The sequence below is a fragment of the Sus scrofa genome, chromosome 3 (assembly GCF_000003025.6).
Source record: "Sus scrofa isolate TJ Tabasco breed Duroc chromosome 3, Sscrofa11.1, whole genome shotgun sequence".
NCBI classification, from domain to species: Eukaryota; Metazoa; Chordata; class Mammalia; order Artiodactyla; family Suidae; genus Sus; species Sus scrofa.
In genome coordinates, this window is record NC_010445.4 from 61860788 (window position 1) to 61878915 (window position 18128).

The following is an 18128-nucleotide window of genomic DNA, read 5'->3' on the forward strand; positions in this document are numbered from 1 at the left end:
TGACTCTTTTTTATTTTTTTCTTTTTAATTTTATTTTGTTTGAAGCATGTTCATGATTAAATCTGTATGCTGGCTTATTTGAGTGACTGCTCTCTGATTGCAGTTTCCTCAGTCCTAGTTCTTCCTCTTCTTCTTCTTTTTTTTTTTTTCTTTTCTTTTTTCTTCCCTTTCCTTCCTTTCTTTTTGGTTTAGAGAAGCCCTTTCACTATTTCCTTTAACCTGGGTTTTGTGTTGCAGTATTCTTTAAGTTTTTGTTTGTTGGGAAAAATTTTTATTTCCCCTTCTATTTTAAATGATATTCTTGCTGGATAGAGTATTCTAGGTTGCATATTTTTTCCTTTGAGCACTTTAAATATCTCTTGCCATTCCCTCCTGGCCTGTAGTGTTTTTGTAGAGAAATCAGCCGATATTCTTATGGGGGTTCCCTTGTAGGTAACATTCTGTTTTTCTCTTGCTGCCTTGAGGATCCTCTCTTTATCACTAACTTTTGCCATTTTTATTATGATGTGTCTTGCTGTGGGTCTGTTTGGATTCAGTTTGTTTGGGGCCCTCTGTGCTTCTCGTATCTTGAACCCAGTATCCTTTAGATTTGGGAAGTTTCCAGCGATAATTTCTTCAAATATATTTTCCATCCCCTTATCTTTTTCTACTCCTTCTGGAATTCCTATTATGCGTAGATTGGCCCACTTTATATTATCCCATAGGTCTCTTATATTGCTTTCCAGTTTTTTGATTCGGTTTTCTGTCTGTTGACCAGATTGAGTGATTTCCATTATTCTATCTTCCATATCACTGATTCATTCTTCTGCATTATTCATTCTGGTTTTTACTGCCCATAGTTCAGTTTGCATCTCTGCAAATGAATGTTCTAGTTTTTCTTGGCTCCTACTTATATTTTCTAGTTCCTTTCTGAGGGTATCTGCATTACTGTTCATATCTTCTCTTAATTCCTTCAGTATTTTCACTATTTCTCTTTTGAACTCCAGGTCTGTCTGACTGCAGAGATCTGTTTCATTGTTGACTGTTTTAGGTGAGTTCTCCTGTTGGTTTGACTGGGGGTGGTTTCTCAGCTTCTTCATCTTGCTTGTTGTTTTCTTTCTCCTGAGGGAGTTGTACTCTCCGTGATCGGGCAGTGTTTGCCTTGTCACTGCCGTGGAATATTTCCTGAGGGCTGGCGTTGTTGGTCAATTTTTTTGAGGCAGTGTGGCTTTTCTGGAGTGTTGATGGGGCTAACAGTGTTTCTTTGAAGCAAAGGAGGACTTCCTGAGGGCAGACAGGACTGGGAGGTCCACACCACGATGGTAGCAGATTTCACTTGGTCATGCAGAGCTTGCTCTGGTGTTTTTAGGCTGTGGGGTTCTTGCAGGGGGTTGGCAGTGTTGGGCAGCTGCTCCTCAGGGGTGCAGCACCCCCTGGGGGCTGGAGCAGCTATCTGGGTCACTGAGAACCTAAGAGGCTCTTCCCTAGGGCAGCCCAACTCAGAAGGACAGCCTGAGAATGTAGGTGGATCTTTTCACAGTCTGGCCGAGGTTGTTGCAGCTTTTCTGGGCTGCAGGGGCTCTTCCAGGGGGCTGGTGGTACTGAGCAGCTATTCCGAGGGAGTGGGGCACCCCCTGGGGGCTTGGGAGGGTAGCAGGGCTGTTGGAGACCCAAGAGGCTCCTCCCCAGGGCAGCCCGACTCAGAAAGACCGTCTGAGATCTTTTCCCGACTCAGCCAGGCTTGTTGCAGCTTTTCTGGGCTGTAGGGGGTCCTGCCTGGAGCTAGCAGTCCTATGCAGCTGATCCACTAGGGCACCCTCTGGGGGCTAAAAAGGTTAATTTTTAACTTAGGTTTCACATTTACTCATTGTCTAGTATAGGAGAGAGCTTCATTAAACAGAATTCTGGGGGGTTGGAAGTAAATCACCAAAAGAATATCGATGATTTTATGAAGTGGAAATATATACTGCATGCATGGGTTACATTACTTTTAAATATCAGTGTTTTGGAAATCAATTTCCTAACTCAGCATTAAATAGATCTAAATATAGCCCCCAAATCTATGGTTCAAGTGACTTATCTGACATGGGTAGACCCTTGATACTCATCTTTCCCTGCTGTAAGAGGCTTATATGGTTCTGGTTTTATGACTCTCATCATAAAGTTATACAGGCTCAGAAGACAGAATCGTATTACATTCACATCTTTTATCTCCCACAATGTTTTACCTATGATAGAGACCTTAAAAATATTTGTTGAATTGAAATACACAAATAATAATTTAAGCTTGTGACTGTGTATGGTTTCTTACTTGTACCTTTATCAACAATATAGAAAATAGTTATTATATTATGTGAACTATATTATTCTGGCAACAATATAATAATTGGCTAACATTCAAAACTTTTTAAAAAACAAATTAGATGAGCATGACAGTATTTTGAAAAGCAGGGATCAATATTCATTTAGCAGTACACAACCTCATTTTAATTTTTTTACAATTTAGTGTTTTTTTCTTTTTATTAATTTTTATTAAAGTGTAGTTGATATACAATGTTGTGCCAATTTCTGCTGTAGAGCCAAGTGACCCAGTCATATATGTATATACATTATTTTTCTCTTATTATCTTCCATTATGTTCTATCCCAAGAGAACGGATATATAGTAGGAATTCATTGCTTATCCATTCTAAATGTAATAGTTTGCATCTATTAACCCCAAACTCCCAGTCCACTCATGACTATCTCTTGATGATGCTTTCTCACTTATGTCATTATTTATGGTCTCACCTTTGTTTTTTGTTAACTCTCACATCTCACAAAGTCTGCATTATGTGCAAGCAGATAAAATTTCTACATACTAACTTTGTCAGAGATTTCAATTGTTTTCTGAAAAGTTGGTCATAATCATAAAGTATATCCCCTTTATGAGACTTTGGGTGACAGGTACCTATAGCTTAGATTTCTAAAATACAATTTCCCCTTTTCCTTGAATACAGGAGAAATAAAACTTTTTTTCTCGTAAGAAGAGACAAGTCCAGAGCTGTATTTTTGATTATTTGAGCTAGTTATAATGGCCTTTGTACTTGTCAAGAGTTACAGATGGAATGTTTTGGAGTTTGTACCCTCAATGTAATTGGAAAATAAATGTGAGGTCTTTTTGTTTGCTTAGAGATGAGCCTCACATTTTCAAAAGCACAAAATATCTAGGTTCATGGATGCAGTAGGAGAGGGGAATTGAAGTGTCTTATTGCCTGTGGACCCCACAAAGCCAAGTCTTATGCATAAACATTAACAGCCTTAATAAGGTTGAGAATTTCCCTGAAGAGCTGCCACGAAACAAATGCCCCCCTTTACAGTAAGAATTATTTAACTTGGGCTAGTCTGCCGTCAAATTGGTATGTATTTACTTGTTTAATCTCCCGTGTTGCATGGGATCTTCTGAGATACATAGCACAAAAGTTGTGATGGTTTTATTGTCCCAATTAACCCTCATTCTATCATCTCAAAGGAAGCCTGTTTCTCTTTCATCAACAAGCACCACTCCTGCTATTACCATCCTGGTTCCATTCTTAGACATGCAGAGGCTATTGCAACCCCAGGACATCTTCCCTTGCTGTTTCCTCGATTTTGGATATTCATTTAAAGACTTGAGTAGGTCTGGTTCCATCTCATATTGTGGTGCAACTTCCATGCCATCTCTTTAGAGCAGCCTTCTCTGATCACATTTCCTAATTTTGGCTTCTTAGGCAATATCCAATTACTTTGTTGTTCATACTGCTTAATTATACATGGAGATTATACACACACATACACACACACACATATACATACATATACATTTATACATAGTCTGTTTATTTGATGCCCAGACAAGAATATAAATGTTTATCATATAATTATATGACATATATGTATATGATTTGTTTATTAGATGCCCATGCAAGAATGGAAGTTTCTTTAACTATGACCTTGCCTGTCCTCAGAATGTACAGTATTTCTTTTCATATGTTGGTACCAATAAAAGGTCATTCACGGAAATCCTTATTATATTCTAGACTCTTTTCTTAGCACAAAACAACCCCTTTAGTTATTTACATCACTTTCCTCTTTCTATAGATAAGAAAATTGAGGTACAGGTTAGTTGTGTCAGTTGTCTCCATACATACCTGTCAATTTTATCAGGGCAGTTAGGAGCCAGAGTCTCTGGTTTCACATGCTAACTACCTTTCCTGAGTTGACACTCAAAAATATTTATTGATGCATGGATGAACACAGTATATATGAAAGATGGAGAATAAATAAGATTTTTAAGCATTTTTTAAATATATGAGCAAGCATAAATTCATACTACACAGATAATCAATATATAAGTGTAACTCAACTCAAAGCTATATTATTTCAGAAGTTTCCTTATCTGGCATGGTTCAATTTATAGTTGCTTTGTTGAAAAATGTCAGTGAAACTTCAAAGTCATTGAATATTGATGCAAATTTATCTGAAATATTAACTTAAAACCAAATGTATGCTGTCTATGCTGGGAAGCCCAGGACAGAGGTGGTGCCTGTTCAATGCAGGCAATGGCAATTTCAAGCATTTCCTGCAGGCTATTTGAAACTGTTGGCAGGTACTGGCTAAGAGGCAAGACTTAAATATTTCAGTATTAATGCTTATTGATATAAAATATTTAATTATTTATCTATAAGTGCTATTTTTACATGCAATGCATGTGGAAAGTCAGTGAAGAAAGTGCAAATAGAAAAGCATGTGGTTATTTGCAGGAATTGTCTTCCTTACACAGACTGTGGTAAAGATTCCTGCAGAGGGATGTCTGGTAGAAAAGCAGAGTAAGTTCCCTTTAGAAAATCAGAGGAGGCTGTGGAAGTGGAGCTCCTCCTCCCAGCTTTGGAAAGAAGAAACACTTCAACTAAGGAGATATTGGGGTGGGAAAGCAATGACCATAAAAACCATGTCAAATCTCAAGTGAGGATCAGGAGTACGGGAGCAAAAGCTAAGAAAGGGAAACCCATCCCTAACACCATACACAAAAATAAACTCAAAGTGGATTAAAGACCTAGATATAAGACCAGACACTATACAACTCTTAGAGGAAAACATAGGCCAAACACTCTCTGACATAAACAACAGCAACATCTTCTCAGATCCACCTCTTAGAGTATTGACAATAAAAAGAAAAATAAACAAATGGGACCTAATCAAACTTCAAAGTTTCTGCACAGCAAAGGAAACCATAAACAAAATGAAAAGACAACCCACAGAATGGGAGAAAATCTTTGCAAGTGAATCAACGGACAAGGGATTCATCTCCAAAATTTATAAACACATCCTACTGCTCATTACCAAAACAACAAACAACCCCATTGAAAAATGGGCAGAAGATCTAAACAGACAGTTCTCCAAAGAAGACATACAGATGGCCAAAAAACACATGAAAAGATGTTCAACATCACTCATTCTTAGAGAAATGCAAATCAAAACCACTATGAGGTACCACCTCACACCAGCCAGAATGGCCATCAGCAAAAAGTCTATAAACAATAAGTGCTGGAGAGGATGTGGAGAAAAAGGAACCTTAGTACACTGTTGGTGGGATTGTACATTGGTGCAACCACTGTGGAAACAGTATGGAGATTCCTCAGAAAACTAAACATAGAACTACCATTTGATCCAGCAATCCCACTCCTGGGCATCTATCCAGAGAAAACCACAACTCGCAAAGATACATGTACTCCAATGTTCATTGCAGCACTATTTACAATAGCCAAGACATGGAAACAACCTAAATGTCCATTGACAGAGAATTTGATCAAGAAGACATGGTACATATACACAATGGAATATTACTTGGCCATTAAAAAGAACGAAATATCAGCATTTTTAGCAACATGGATGGATCTAGAAATTATCATGCTAAATGAAGTCAGCCATACAATGAGACACCAACTTCAAATGCTTTCACTGATATGTGGAGTCTGAAAAAAAGGACAGACTGAACTTCTTTGCAGAACAGATGCTGACTCACAGACATTGAAAAACTTACAGTCTCTGGAGGAAACAGTGTGGGTGTGGGGGGATGTGCTTGGGCTGTGGGATGGAAATCCTGTGAAATTGGATTGTTATGATCATTATATAACTACAGATGCAATAAATTCATTTGAGTAATAAAAAAAGTGAAAAAAAAAAGAAAAAGAAAGGGAAACTCATAAGAGTGATACTAGTGATACTAAAGAGAAACATGATTAACAAACTTGATTAAAATGAAGAAGCCCAAGGTCAGCAGCAAAGTGTGAGAATTTTAGGTCAAATTAGTGGTTTGACAATGTTCCAAGATAAAAGGCAAATTTTCAGAGATGGAGAAAGAACAGTTTAAGAGTTTATAAGGAATCTAATTCTGGAACAGGCATGGAATATCTTTTCTGAAACATCCAGGAATAGATTTTTGTACCTTCATTTATGTGAGGGACTAAACTGAATGCACCTGCAGAAAAGATTTCTTTATTGTTCAGAGGAAAGAACCACTCAGTGAGGGACAAGATAAACAGTTACTCAACCTAATGGCAAACCTACATATATAAATCTCTGCCGACTCTAGGTCCTCTGATGTGAATAAAATCATGAAAGACCAAAACCAAGGAGAGGTGTAGATTTAAAAAAATAAACAAAATTTAATGAATAAAAAGGCAAGAAGAGTGGAAGAAGAAAAAAATAAAGAAATAAAATTTGAAAACCGTGAAGAATATTAAGTAAGCAGCCTAAAGAGCACCAAAAGGGGCAGGAGGCTGGGCTTGAGGTTGAAGATGATGAAATCCCAAGGCTAATGACTCAATAAGGAAGCAAAACAATAGAAGGAGCCAGGGAAAATGTTCCACGGAGGGAGAAATGGATGGAGATGGGGGTTCTGAGGAAGAAACCATGGCAAAGATGCAAAAATAAATGTAGGAAAAAGAAAATGAGATTTGGAAGTTGAAGCATATTCCAATAAGAAAAAGATGAAATTTTCAGTCTGAAGTTGGAGAAATAGAATGTTGGCATAATCCTGTGAAAGATAAATTCAACTGGAAGGGAACTACTGAAGCAGTTCTGAGTCAGGCCCTGATAATGAAATAGCAGTGCACAGCTATGAAAAAGGTTTACCCTCAGTATTATGGAAGGGTAAATGAACATCACAAACCCAGAGAGGAACTTCTGATCATCCTTAACAAGAAAATCTGCAAAACAAACAAACAAACAATCAAACAAAAAACCACTCCTCATTTTAAATTATAAAAGGATATAGTCAAGTTTATGAAATAAATATTTTTGGTATTTCAAAAACAAATCCATTCTACTGTTGATGTATTCCTGTCACTGCTGTTTATGAAACATGTAATGAATTATAACAATGACACTTTGCTTTCCAATGCTGTATCTTTAAAATATGAAAAATTTTTGGTAGCTTTTTTTTTTTTTTTTTTGGTTGCACTCGCAGCATTCAGAAGTTCCTGGGCCAGAGATATCACATATCACAGAAGTGATAACGCTGGATCCATTAACTGCTAAGCCACCAGGAAACTCCATGGTAGCACTTTTATGAAAAAGTTAAATATATTATTTTCCAAACACACACACATGCACGAGCAGAAAAACATACTTTGGCCTGTTTTTTGGATGCAGGATCAAAGATTTTGATATTCAAATAGGTCCACTAATTTGAAATCTCCATTATCTTTCCTGCGTAAATCACAATCAAAATGAAAGAGAAATAAATGCTGTTTACAAAGTCGTCTTAGTGCAAGATATTTCTATTATTTTTTTTGTATAATATCTCCAGTCTTTTTCAACTTGCATGTCCAAACTCAATTAGCAAAATTTTAGCGACTTGCCTGGTCTGTACTTGAAAGCATTCAACACATTTTATGAAAAGAACACTCTCTGACAATCATAAGTGGATTGATGCTCTATTTAATTAAATTATGTAAATATAAGAACTGATATACCTGGAGCGAATAGGCTTGGAAACAACAAAAATCAATCTTGATGAGCATCATATTCAGCTTTTGTGAGCAACTAGTCATAAGCCTCTTTGAGAGTAATCTACCAACTGTGTATGTTTATCAAACTTTGGGCATCTGTGAATACACTCCACACCTGAATAGTAGAGTGTTGATTAATACAGGAAAAAGCTAAGTGGGCAGTATTGAATGAATTTCTCAATTGTAATGGTCAGTCACAGGTATCTGACAAATTTTTTATTTTGTTGTTCATAAATGTCTGTAGGTCTCCAATGAAGCATCTCCCGCTGAACTTGCTTCTGAAGGGCAGCAGAATATGCATCCCCAAAATATGCTACTTTGACTAAGGATTATTTTGAGCTAAAAGCAATTTAAAAAGAGCAGATGCAGGAAGGGCATTTGCATCTTCCCTTTTGTTCCCAAAGATTAAAAAAATCCCACATGAAAGATGCCTTCCGTGTACCAGGAAAAAAAGAAATATTCTTCAATAGTCATCATAGCCAAAATAATTCTGTACAAACAGACACAAGTAGATTATTCTTAACTTCCTTTAGCTTCCTCACATAGTTTAGTTAGTTTTCCACATTTACTTCTTTGTTCAATCTAGTATAAAAACATTTAGGTTTTGCTACTTCCTTGGGTGTTATTTTCCTTATGAGGGTTCTTGTGTCACAGAAAACAAATAAATTTGTATGTTTTTGCCCTCTTAATCTGTCTCATGTCAGTTTAATTCTTTGGGCCATCCAAAAACTCTAAGAAAATAGAAGTAAAAATCTGCCTCTTCTATACCCTTAGTTTTATCATTCAGAGTTTAAGGGCAATATATTTTAGAATGAAATATATATATATGGAATTCAAATCCTAAACTTGTCATTTATTAGCTGTATGGTTTTTTTAGTAAAGTTCTTAACCTCTCCACATCTAGAGTCCTCTGTATATAATGGAAGTGTGTATGTGTGTGTATATATACATATACATATAAAATGGAAGTATTTTATATATGTATTATTTATTATATATATTGTATTGTTGCTAAAGTAAATAAAATCAACTTACAACAGGTTTAATATCTTAGCAGCTAAAAATTGCAGATTAAAAATATTGTAGCATTAACTACACTCCCAATCTTCTATAATACATGTAATCCATGATACCTTCAGTTAACAGGTATCCTTGTTTCTATATTTTCTACATATGCATCAGGCTTAGAAAGGTCTAAGGTGTATACTTTTACTTCTCATACTTTTTCTCTTGGAATTGTCTTTCAATTAATGCTTTCCTAGGTTTATTACCTTCTCTCACTTTGTCCATCAGCAACACATATTTTGCTAATTAAACTCCTTTCCATTTATTTTGCATAAGGATGTTATCTCCTATCAGCTTGAGAGGAAATTCACCTGAAGTCCTTTTCTCCTATATATGCCATTGAATTAGGTGGTAAAAACCCAACCAACATATTCAATGGAGGAGCAATGAAATATCCTATTAGGGAAAATCAGAAACTTAGAAGAGGGCAGGCATGAGGGACTATCTTGGAGATATTTAGAATAATGGTGTAAGAAGAAAGCTGGAAGACAGAGAAGTAAATTTCTATGATCTGGACATGTAGTTGTTGAGTCTTTGCCACAGGAAAGAGAACTGATTACCCAAAAGATACTCCTTTGCAGGAAGCATCATATAAACATTACTATTCAAGTTCTATTTTTTTTCCTGTCTCTTTAGGGCCGATCTCAGGACATATGGAGGTTCCCAGGCTAGGGGTCGAATCAGAGCAACAACTGCCAGCCACAGCCACAGCAATGCCAGATCCGAGCCGTGCCTATGACCTACACCACAGCTCATGGCAACACCAGATCCTTAACCCACTGAGAGAGGCCAGGGATAGAATCCACGTCCTCATGGATGCTAGTCAGATTCATTTCCACTGAGCCACGATGGTACCTCCTACTATTCAAGTTGTAACTACCAGCATGATCCTCTGCTTTAAGGTGTATATTGGAGGTATTAGACCCTCTGATCACATCCCAAACCTGTAAAATATGACCTTATTTCTGCAGTAAAAGCATAGCCAATTTTAAGTTCAGTAAATATAACAGAAATATAACAATTGACATATAACATATAACAATGATTTTCTTCACTCTAGAAATAGGATAACTAAAAATGTTATAATTCAAGTCTATAAAGTAATTTAAAAAACCCATAGAGACGGGAATGCAGAAAGTTTCCCCACATCTCAGAGCATTCGAACTAGAGAACTTTCTCTTTAAAAACTTGAAAGAGACCATTTCAAGGTAAATAAAAGAGATTCCACTGTACCTTGAAAGTAAGTTTATGAAAATTATTATCCTGAAAGTAATGAGTGATACAGTTCAAAAATATAAATTGTATTCTCATGTCTGTTGCTAGGGCTACATGCATAAATATCTTAAAACTTTTCCCTTTCCTTCTCTTTCTTTCTCTCTCTCTCTCTTCTTTTACTCTCAGTATATCCCCCTGGTAGATAACTTGTAATCAATATTAATCACTATTATTTTTACATAACCAGAAACTTAACTGTAAAAAAAAAAAAAAAAAACTCTCAATAGGAAAAAAAACTAATGCTCTTGATAGAAAGGTGGAAAGAAAGACTGAACTACTTCTCAAATTTTGAATGTGTTCTCTGGAAATGAGGTAATTTTGCACCATCATCATGGTCATCTCCAATATTTATCAGTTGTGTGGTCTTATAAACCTTTGTTTATTCTCAAAATGACAAAGCAAGTCTTTCTCACAGTTACACTGGAGAAATAAACAAGATAAACTAGGCAAATTGTTTGCTACAATGCCTAGTACAGAGAAAGATTTAGATAAATAGTAATTAAATTATCCTGGAGTTTCCTTTGTGGCTCAGCAGTTAACAAACCCAATTAGGATCCATGAGGATACGGCTTTGATCCCTGACCTCGCTAGTGGGTAGGAATCTGGTGTGGCCATGAGCTGTGGTATAGGCCACAGACATAGCTCAGATCCCATGGTTGCTGCGGCTGTGGCTGTGGCTGGTAGCTGTAGCTCTGATTCAACTTCTAGCCTGGGAACCTCCATATGGCTCATGTGCGGCCCTAAAAAGCCAAAAAAAAAAAAAAAAGTAATTAAATTATCTTGACTAGTATCCATTATTATACTATAATTTATATAATATAAGGAAGTGAAATAAGCTGAGTGCATGTTTGCCAAATCAACTGATTTTGGATTTCTACAAATGGCAGGTACTACAAACTTTACTGGTAGTTAGTAATGTCATATTTTTCACCATTTAATCAGATAGATGCCACTGGACAATCACAGAAAACTCAGGCAAACACTACAAAAAATATCTACGTAGACAAGAGCTAAACATACCTGTTTGTTATAAATCAAATATCAATGGGCATTATATTCTAGCCTATATAATAGAAAGACCCCAGAAGCTAAAAACAAACAAACAAACAAAAAAAACAGTTAAGGTATAAAACCATGAAATTGTAAAAATTTTATCATCTTTAGGGTCTTCCAAAGCAGAAGCTAGATCTCATTTTCTATAATATATACGGATACAGATAAAAGTACAGAGCCACGTGTGAAGTTTTGTAGACAATATAATAAAGGCATGCTTTTAACTAAGGCTTTGGAAAACTTACACTCTTTTGAAGAAAAAATAATTTATCCCATGAAACAATTAATTAAAAGATTCAGGATAGTATATAATTAATTAGAATATATTATTTAACACATATGATAAGCCATTTAGACAATATCAGGTCTGTAACCAAAGAAAATGATTAATTCACCTGAGAAGCATAAAGGACATAAAACTGTACTTTATTACTTTCAGAGAATAAGACCAAGGTTCAGGCATAGGCTGTGTTGAATGTTTGACCAAGGTTAATACTTGTGAGTTATGCTAATTACACCCACCTGATTCAGAGGATACATTTTTCCATAATTCTGAAACATAACTGACAAGGCATTGAGGGGATATGTGGCAAGAGGAGACTTGTTTATTTGTAGTGACTATCGTGTAGTGGTATAAGAAACTCATGTTTATTCATTAGAAGTGCAGGGCAAAATCGCTAGGACAACTTTCTCAAAGGCTAATTCCTCAGGAGCCTGAGTCATCACCCTCACTTGAGAAACACTGCTATAAAGAAAGAATAACCAGTACCTAGGATTTCCCATCTTGGCTTAGCAGTTAATGAACCCAGCTAGCATCCATGAGGATGCAGGTTTGATCCCTGGCCTTGCTTAGTGGTTTAAGGATCCAGTGTTGCCATGAGCTGTGGTGTAGGTCACAGAGGTGGCTCAGATCCCATGTTGCTGTGGCTGTGGCTGTGGCTTAGGCCTGCAGCTTCAGCTCCAATTGGACACCTAGGCTGGAAACCTCCATATGCTATAGGTTCAGCCCTAAAAAGACAAAAAGAGAAAGGAAGAAAGAAGGAAAGAAAGGAAGAAAGAAAGAAAGAAAGAAAGAAGGAAAGGAAGAAAGAAAGAAAGAAGGAAAGGAAAGAAAGAAAGAAAGAAAGAAAGAAAGAAAGAAAGAAAGAAAGAAAGAAAGAAAGAAAGAAAGAAAGAAAGGAGAAAGAAAGAAAGAAAGACAGGCTAGTACCTGATTTCTGATCTCTCAGATCAAGGGCTCCATAACAATTGGTCCTATAGTGGAGAAAGTTTATAGAAGCTGTATCCATTTAAAATACTTTGCGAGAGCTTAAAACGTTGTACTTCCAAAATATCTGGGGTGGGGTCAGCGAAATGAAGGAAGAGAACTGATCTACGTTTTACCAATGAGCAAAACAGGGATAGTGAAACAAGAAAGCTGACTTCAATTTAATGTGAAAAAATTTTCAGCATATATTGTAAAGGCCTTCTTTTAGTGAACTGTTACTCTATCATGACAAAGCTCTAGAGGAAACTGAAACAGCAGTGGCATATAGATGGTGCAAGCACTGTTGTTCTTTCGGTCTATCAATTATATATAGACACAATTACTTAATCATTATACTTTTTTTTTTTTTTTTCCTTCTGAGTTTGAATGAAGTAAGAATATTTCTCAGCACACCATTGCACGTAGTGAGTAAAATGGATTAAATTCGGCATACCATAAAAAATCTATTTGCTATACTGGAACTTAATGATTTCTGTCTCTTTAAATTCTAAGCTTTATGTGTCAATATTCAATATGTTTTAAGAAATCTGTGATGCATAGTTTTTGTAATTCTAGTTCCTGCCCTTCTTCTGCATATATATTGTGAAACCCAAAGGGCTTCACTGTAAAGCTATTTCTCCAAAACTGTCAATATTCAGAAGTACTTTCAAATTTTTCTTAGTAAATATTAATCATATACCAGGAGAATAGCACTGAACTTCCTAAAGCAAAACAGAAATAGATAAAATACTGCTCCATGCGGAAAACACTTAGTGACCTTACAATACAGAAATAATTCTACTGGATTTGCTATAAGCGTAGTATGTGGGGACATAGAAAATTGTGTGTTAACAAGTATTATAAAAAAGCTGTGTACTTATGAAAACCAGATCCCCCATGAGTTCCCGTTGTGGTGCAGCAGTTAACGAATCTGACTAGGAACGATGAGGTTGCGGATTCGATCCCTGGCCTTGCTCAGTGGGTTAAGGATGCGGCATTGCTGTGAGCTGTGGTGTAGATCGCAGACTCAGCTCAGATCTGGTGTTGCTGTGACTCTGGCATAGGCCGGTGGCTACAGCTCCGACTGGACCCCTAGCCTGGGAACCTCCATATGCCGAGGGAAGCGGCCCTAGAAAAGGCAAAAAGACAAAAAAGAAAAGAAAGAAAGAAAGAAAGGAAGGAAGGAAGGAAGGAAGGAAGGAAGGAAGGAAGGAAGGAAGAAAGAAAATCAGATCCCCCAAAAGATGAGAAACAGGAGACTCAAATTGTGTTTAAGACGTTAAAATCATATTGTGCTAACACCATAAAATTCAAATATTGTATTAGTAACATAGGGTGATACTGATGCATTGGCCAAGCTGTTTTAAAACTTTTAGTTTTTTCCTTGACTTATTTTTACTAGATAATGACAAAAAACAGTCATTTTTTAATCATCACTAAGCCTATTCCGATTTAAATAGCTAAATATTCTGGTTTGTGTTGGCTGCCTATTGCTGCCTAACAAATTATCAGCATTTTGTATCTCACAGTTGTAGAGTCAAGAATTCCAGACACCACTTACCTGGGTCATCTGACTCAGGTCTCAGGTTTCAGCTCAGACTTTGGTTTCATCCCAGGGGTCAAATGAGGCAGTTCACCTCTTAGCCCACACATGGAATTGTTGGCAGAGTTCAATTTCTTGTGAACTGTTGAACTGAGTTCTCTCGTCCACATTGGAGTTTCTCACAGGTCTTTACCATGTAGACCTCTCCATAGTTCATCTCACATCAAATCAACTGGCTTCTCTTAGAGTCAGTGAGGTAGAGAATGACAGCTGACTTGTAAATGTATTTTATCAATTGTGTTGATTACCTAAGTATAAACTGATGAAGATCTTATACTTTTCAGAAAAGTATGAAAAAGCTAAATGTTATTAAAGATATTTTTTTTTTTTCTTTCTAGAGCTGCACCCACAGCATATGAAAGTTCCCAGGCTAGAGGCCAAATCGGAGCTACAGCTGCTGGCCTACACCACAACTACAGCAACGTGGGATCCGAGCCGCATCTGCGACCTACACCATAGCTCACTGCAATGCTGGGTCCTTAACCTACTGAGAGAAGTCAAGGATCAAACCTGCATCCTGATGGATTTTAGTCAGGTTCATTAACCACTGAGCCACAAAGGGAACCCCCTAAAGATATTTTTTAAATTCTTTTATTTTGTTTAAAAATCTAGTTTATTTTAAAGAGCAATATGGATCTCCAATGTAAGAAAGCAGAATTTGTCCTTTTGCGCATCTTGTTCCATTAATTATATGCTGCATTGAGGCATTTGCTCTTCTGATTTTTCTGATAACTCAGACCTCTATCATATTAGGGTTTCCTGGAGGTTCCAAGTTGGAAATGACCTTAAGAATCATCAAGTCAAACACCAAGTACATTCAAATGCTTGAAGACTACTTCTTGCTATGGGATTCCTAGAGCTGATACTTCAAATAATAAACAAACAAACAAACAAAAAACAAACACAATTTTGAACTTTTCTACCAGAAAGTTGTCATTTTTTAAGTACTCCTTGCTATAAGTTCTAGCCCTGTGGTTTCAAACAGTAATCTAATTATTCTTTTATATTAAAATGACTTTTTATCCCTCCTGAGTAATTTTTCCTCCATGAATTGCTGTTGATGATATGCAAAAATACAAAGAACATTGACTTTGGAGGCCTAAAGGAACTCAGCTAACATCTAGAATTAATTGGTGTTATTTCCATGGACTTTAGCAAGTTGCTTAACCTCTTTAATCCTACCTTACTCGATGAGTAAATGGTGTTAATAACATCTCACAGGACAGATACGATGTTTATTAAGTAAACATATTTTAATAGTGTAGCATTATTCTTGCCATATAGTGGGATCACTAAGAATAAAGGTGCCTTCCCTCATTTACTGATTTATGTATTACAGTGCATCATTTGAATATTTAAGGATTTCTGTACAAGATAAATGTAGGAGAAAATTCTATTTCTAAGATAGAAATGGTAAGACCGGATACTCAAATTTCTCACACTGACTTTCTTAAGGAACAAACGTGTATGTCAGCCCAACAATCAAGAGTGAAATAGCAGGACCAATGGAGAATCCATGAGGGTAGTGGGCATAATTGCAGTGTCCACTCTTTTTTTTAGAGGAGAAATGTGGAAAATGTCAGTGCTCAGTATCCAGACTCACAGGACTGCCTAGAGTAAATAGTGAATCTAGGAGTTCCCATCATGGCACAGTGGTTAACGAATCCAACTAGGAGCCATGAGGTTGTGGGTTCGATCCCTGGCTTCACTCAGTGGGTTAAGGATCCGGCGTTGCCTTGAGCTATGGTGTAGGTTGCAGACGCGGCTCGGATCCCGCATTGCTGTGGCTCTGGTGTAGGCCAGTGGCTACAGCTCCAATTGGATCCCTAGCCTGGGAACCTCCATATGCCGTGGGAGCGGCCCAAGAAATGGCAAAAAGAAAAAAAAAAAATAGTGAATCTAATCTTCATTATAGTACATGTTTAAGAAAGGCAATGTTTTGATTTTCAGAAAATATAATGAAATTCATTCCATTTTATTAATCAGTAAATTTATTTCAAAAGTTTTTTGGCCACTGACATTTGGGGACCTATTTACTGAATTAAATATTATATTTGTAGTTATATTTCTTATGAACAAATGCTTTTCTAAAATATGAGTTCCTAAAATGTATTATTTTTCTAATATTTGTAAAAGTTATCCATATCAATTTGATCATGCATATTCCTACTAAAGTAAGAGGGTAAAAAGGAAAATTATCAGATGTCCTATATCTTGTATCCATTTCATTGTAATCTATGGTTTGTACCATATGAGTGTAAACATATAGTTTTAGAACAAGCACTAGTTGGATAAATGGATTCTATCCCAGAGTCTATAACTAACTAGTTGAAGAATTTGAGTTTGTAGACTTAGTTATTCTCCCTAGGCTTTATTTATTTATGTTTGTTAAAAATTAGAAGCCAGAATTCGCTGGTGGCCTAATAGGTTAAGGATCCACTTGTCACTGCTGTGGGGTCACTAGTGTGGTGCAGGTTTGATCCTTGGCCTTGGAATGTCTGCATGCTCTGGGTACAACCAAAAAAAAAAAAAAAAAAAAGGAAGCAAGCACAAAATATGGGAAAGGATAGTTCTAAAAATACACTGCTAGAGTTCTTACTCATTAATAAATGATACTTGCATTCTAATCCTGATATATTATGGTTCTCTTATGACACAGTGGGTTAAGGATCCAGTGTTTTCATTGCAGCAGCACAGATCACTGCTGTGGTTGAATTCAATCCCTTGCCCAGAAATTTCTACATGTCACAGCAGTGGCCAAAAACAAAAGAAACAGATATATTATGATAGCTGAAAGTAACAAATCATACCTTTCAGGAGGTGCTATGGAATGAATGCTTTCGCAGGTGATTAAATACTGGAAGAGCACTTTAACAGACTTGATCTACTGAACACATCACATTCAATAGGACTTCAAACTGGATATTAAAGTTATCACTAAAAACTATTTCCTGTGAAATAATGCAACAGCTATGGCTTCTGAGTTTGTTACACATATGCTCACCAGAGGAAGTTTTCAGATGATTAAAGCATTTGAAGTGGTTTTCAAAAATAATATCAAAAATTCATAAAACATGTAATATATATCATTTCTGGAGTCTCTATATATTATTTCTGGAGTCTCTACAAGTTAATATGTCTGTCAACTTAAAAGTCACATATAACATTTCTGATTGACCCAGTGTAGGGCTGGATATTCCTATTTTATATCTATACCTCTTCCTATACCTCTATCTGTTTATCTACCTTCTTATAGTAGATGAGTATAAATGTGGTAAGAAATACACTTGGGGCAGAGGCCTCCACTCTAGCATGAAAAACCTCCCACGGCATTTGGAGAATAAGGAAAACAAAACCTTAATTTTTCTCATGGTAGGCAGCTTTCCAAAATAATCCCAATGACTCCCATCCTTGTGCAATCCTCTCTTCTTGAGCATTAGATGAAGCGTTAGAGCAATTTGCCTCTAATAAACAGAAAGTTGTATAAGTAACAGCCTATCACTTTAAAGTTTAGACTGAAAACATCATTACTCCCTTCTTTCTTGCACTCCAACTCTTATCTACTTATAATAGTCTCTACATTTCTCTCTCTCTCCCATTACCATCATCATCGTCATCATCTTGCTTACTTTCTCTGACAAAGCAAACTGCCATGTTGGGAGCTACTCAAGGGAGAGAAACATGTGACAAGAAACTGAGCAGTCTCTCGCCAAAGCCAATGAGGAATTATGGCCCTGTTTTGATAGCCCATGAGGAATGGAAGAAAGCCAAACACCATGTGGTGGACTTGGAACTGAATTCTTCTCCAATCTAGCTTTCAGATGAAACTGAAGCCCCAACAGACTTGTAAGAACATTCAGCCGTGTAAAAGTCTC